We start from the raw sequence: 5,108 nt of genomic DNA on the forward strand, positions 1-5,108 counted from the left end.
TTTTGTTATATTTATGCATAAATATTTCATTTTTGGAGTGCTAATGTAAATGGTATTGTACTTTCAATTTCAAATTCCACTTGCTCATTGCTGGTATATAGAAGAGCAACTGACTCTTGTATATTAATTTTGCATCTTGCAAGTTTGTTATAATATTGTGTTAGTTCCAGGAGATTTTCATTGACTCATTCAGATTTTCTACATAGATCATTATGTCATTTGTGAACAAAGACAGTTTTTTTCTTCCTTTTCTATCTGTATACCTTTTATTTCCCTTTTATGTTTTATTGCATTAGCCAGGACTTCCAGTATAATGTTGAACAGCAGTGATGAGAAGGTACATTTTTGCCTTGTTTCTGATCTTTTGTGAGAAAGATTTTAATTTCTCAGCATTAAGCATCATATTAGCTGTAGATTTTTGTAGATATTCTTTATCAAGTTGAGAAAGTTCCCCTCTATACCTAGTTTACGGAAAATTTATATCATGAATGGATGTTGGATCTTTTTCAAATGCTTCCTTTTGCCTCTATTGATACAGGTATGTGATTTTTATTCTTTAGTTTGTGAAGTGAGGGATTACATTATTTTTGATTGTTGAACCAGCCTTGCATACCTGGGATAAATTCCACTTGGTTATAGTATATAATTCTTTGTATGCATTGTTGGATACTATTTGCTAAAATTCTGCTGAGGACTTTTGCACCTAAGTACATGTGAGATATTGGTCTATAGTTTTCTTTTCTTGTACTGTTGTTGGTTTCAGTGTTAGGATAATGCTGATCACATAGAATGAGGTAGGAAGAAATTCTTCTGCTTCTATCTTCTGAAAAAGAGATTATATTTTCCTTAAAAGTTTGGTATATTTTAGCAGTGAGACCATCTAGTCCTACTCGTTTCTGTTTAGAAAGATTATTAATTATTGTTTTAATTTCTTTAATAGATATAGACTTATTCAGATTATCTATTTCTTTTTGTGTGAGTTTTGGAAGATTGTATCTTTCAAGAAATTGCTGCATTTTACCTAAGTTATGAATTTTGTGGGCATAGAATTGTTCATAATATTTTTGTTAACTGTGAGCCAAAGCTTTCTTTGTTCATTTCTTGCATCCGAAGTAGTCTTCAATGTCATCCTTGGCCTGAGCTTCTTTACCATAGTCCTTAACTACTACAGAACTGCAACCAATCACTTAAAAAAGTTTTCTCTCTTTGTCAGTTATGCAGAGGACAACCCATATTCTTAGTTTCTTGTCATTAACTTTAATTATGTTCATTTGGTGTTCAGCAGAAAGGACGTTCACCAACTTGACATACATAGGCTCATTGCAGTTGGATGCAAGATACAAAGATAGGCTTGGTGCTTGTTTAAGGCTTTGGCAGCTCTGTGAATTCCATGTACTGGGCTCCTGTGGATGAGGACAGTCTTCAGCACTTTTTGTAAAGCAGTATTAATGTCCATTATATCTTTAGCAGCAATGCCTTCCTCGATCATGGTGGTGGGTTATGGGTGAAGCCAAATATTGAATGCACCTGAGCCTCCACCTCTGCACAATTTAGCTGTGGCAGGTAAAGATCTATAGTATTTTTTGATCATCCTTTTAATGTTCACAGAATATGTAGTGATGTTCCTTCGTTCATTTAGGATATTAGTAATGTATCCTTTCTCTCTTCTTAGTTATGGTGGCTAGAACTTTATTGATTTTATTGATAATTTTAAATAACCAGCTTTAGATTTTGTTGATGTTTTTCTATTGATTTCTTGTTCTAAATTTCATTTATTTCTACTTTAATTTTTGTTATTTCTTTTCTTGCGCATGCTGTTTTAATTTAAATTTTCTAGTTTCCCAGGGTGGAGGCTTAGATGACTGCTTTTAGATTTTTCTTCTTTTCTAATATATGGATTCAGTGACATAACGTTTCTCTCTCAGCTCTGCTTTTGCAGCATCCCACACATTTTGATAAGTTGTTTTTTCTTCCAGTGCCAAATATTTTAAAATTTGTTTTGAGATTTCTTTCTTGACTTATGTGTTATTTATAAGTGTGTTGTTTAACCTACACATATTCTGGGACTTTTCAGCTATCTTACTGTTATTGATTTCTAGTTCAATTCCATTGTGGTCTGAGAGCAGATGTAGTATTATTTATATTCTTTTAAATTTGCTAAAGTTTGTTTTGTGGACCAAAATTTGGTCTATCTTTGTGAATGTTTTATGTGAGCTTGAGAAGAATATATATTCTGCTGTTGCTTGAAGTAGTCTCTAAAATTCCATTTTTATCCAGTTGATTGATGGTGGTGTTGAGTTCAACTATGTCCTTACCAGTATTCTGCCTACTGGATCTGTCCATTTCTAAAATAAGGGTGTTGAAGTCTCAACTATAATAGATTTATTAATTTATCTTTTCAGCTCTATCAATTTTTGACTCATTTATTTTGGCACTTTATTGTTAGATGCACACATATTGAAGATTGTTATGTCTTCTTGGAGAATTGACACCTTTACATTATGCAATGCCCCTTTTTAACCCTGATAACTTTCCTTGCTCTGCAGTTCTGTCTAAAATTAACAGAGGTACTCCTGCTTTCTTTTGATTGTTGTTTGCATAGTATACCTTCTTCCATCCATTTACTTTCAATCTATATTTGTGTTTATATTTAAGGCAGTTTCTTGTAGACAACATATATTTTTGTCTTGTTTTTTGATCCACTCTGACAATCCCCATCTTTTAATACGTACATTTAGAGCAATGACATTCAAAGTGATTACTGATATAATTAGATTAATATCTACTGTATCTGTTACTGTTTTCTACTTATTGCTCTAGTTCTTTGTTCCTATTTTTGTCTTCCAATCTTTTTCTGCATTTTCAAGTTTTGAGTATTTTATATGATCTTTTTTCTCTCCTTTTTTTAGTATATGAGTTTTACTACTTAAAAATAATATTTTTGGTCAGGTGCGGTGGCTGACACCTGTAATCCCAGCACTTTGGGAGGCCGTGGTGGGTGGATCACCTGAGATTGGGAGTTTGAGACCAGCCTGACCAACATGGAGAAACCCTGTCTCTACTAAAAATACAAAATTAGCCAGGCATGGTGGCACATGCCTGTAATCCCAGCCACTCGAGAGGCTGAGGCAGGAGAATTGCTTGAACCCGGGAGGCAGAGGTTGTGGTGAGCCAAGATCATGCCATTGCACTCCAGCCTCAGCAACAAGAGCAAAACTCCATCTCAGAAAAAAAAAAAAAATTGTATATATGTGTATATATTTATTGGTTCCCCTAAATTTTGCAACATAAATTTACAACTAATCCAAGTCTACTTTCAAATAACACTATACTATGAGCATATGAGTATTATACCTTGTAATAGTGGTGCTCACATTCTCACAGGTAGTGCAGGTACCTAATAACTAAATAATTCTAATTCCTCTCTGTCTTTTTTCATATTATTGTTGTTATTTGCTTTGCTTGTATGTAAGCATATTAAAGCATATGTTGCACATAAGGGTTGTAGGAATCGGGGAGAGCTTTCTCCTTAGCCCTTTGAAAAATATACTCACAAAAGGCAGATAAATTGGAGAAAAGGCATATAAATTTATTAACATGTATGCACTGGGAGAATGACAGAGTGATTGTTTACCCCTCAACAAGATGAAAGCAGCATATATATCATCCTGGAAAACAGGAGGGAGGACTGTCTGTTGAGGGACAATATTGTCTGTTGAAGGAAAATAAAGATATACTAGAGAGAATGAATGGATCCGGTAACAGATATTAACTTGTAAAGGGTCTATTCATATGTGGCTACATTTTTGGTATTACAGGGAAGGGAAGAAGAAACAATTTTTGGGGGGTGGGTCTGGATCTTAGGCAGATAAAGGTTTTGGGAGAGACAGTACTAGGGAGAAGGCCCTACATTGTTATCTGTTAGACCAATTAAGTAAGAAAAAAGAGGAATTTTAATTTTACCTTCGTTAATTTTTTTTCTCCAATGCTCTTCTTTTCTTTACATAGGTTCAAGTTTCTGACCTATGTTATTTTCCTTCCTTCTGAAGGACTTCTTTTACCATTTCTTGCAAGGCAGGTCAAAACTATAAAACAAAATGTGGGGTCTCCATCTCATTGAATCTCCTGGAGCTTTTTAACTCTCAGACTTGTCCATCCAGTGCCTTTAGCAATTTATCAGTAACAGTTCAGATATTCCTACCCTGGGATCATTTCCTATGAAGGTTTCATCTTGTGGGTTTCTGTTCTGGCAAGTTGTGATTCGCTGAATTAAGTCTGTTGGTTTCTCCAGTTGAAGGGAAGCAGTTTGTTATGTGACCTCAGTTGTCTTGTGGATCTAAGAAGAGTTGTTTTTCAGTTTATTCACCTTTTTATTTGTTGAAAGAATGGAGTGGTGACATTTAAGCTTCTTACAAGCCTGACCAGAAATTGGAAGTGAATTTAGTTTCAAAATTTAGTCTTCTTGCTAAAGTTTTCATTCTAATGTTTGGCATTTCAAATAATACTCTGTTTCCATAAATGTGGAGAGATAGTAGCCTACGACTCAGAGGTCTGTGAGAATTTGGAAGGAAAAAGCCAGTAAAATGTTTTTTTGGGAATGGATTAACTGTGTCCACAGAAGCAGTGGCAGCTCTCTTAGCAGGCTGATTTTGTAATGTGATTTTGGGACTTATTTCTAAGACGCAGGGCTATAATGATTCTGCTTCTTGTATCATGGAAGAAGAGATCAAAAAGGCATTAGGATGTTGACTGTAGTGATTTATCCTGATTATCAGTATGATATAGAACTGCTGCTTCTTAATGTGGATTGGTAGGGATGTGCCTAAAACCCAGAAGATCGTAGAGTTACTAGTATGTACCGCCATATCCAGTTATAAAAGCAAATGAGCCATTATTAGGCAGGATTACCAAAAATTAATAGCCCTCAGAAAAAAAAGTTTGCATCACCTCGTAAGTAAGGAATACTGGCTGACTATAGTGTCCTCAGGTTTTAGAATGGTTTTTTATAATTAGATTTTTTAAAATGTCATGTCAGAGGGTATTCATATTAATAAATGGATCTAGTACTTTAAATATTAATTATATTACATGACATATTTGGCTTTGCT

General features: G+C 34.4%; 1 pseudogene; it reads right to left on the bottom strand.

The window, feature by feature from the left end:
• Positions 1 to 1,094: 1,094 nt before the first annotated feature.
• LOC112611168 lies at positions 1,095 to 1,489 on the bottom strand (annotated as a pseudogene).
• Positions 1,490 to 5,108: the final 3,619 nt, after the last annotated feature.

Source organism: Theropithecus gelada, chromosome 17 (genome assembly GCF_003255815.1).
Source record: "Theropithecus gelada isolate Dixy chromosome 17, Tgel_1.0, whole genome shotgun sequence".
NCBI classification, from domain to species: domain Eukaryota; kingdom Metazoa; phylum Chordata; class Mammalia; order Primates; family Cercopithecidae; genus Theropithecus; species Theropithecus gelada.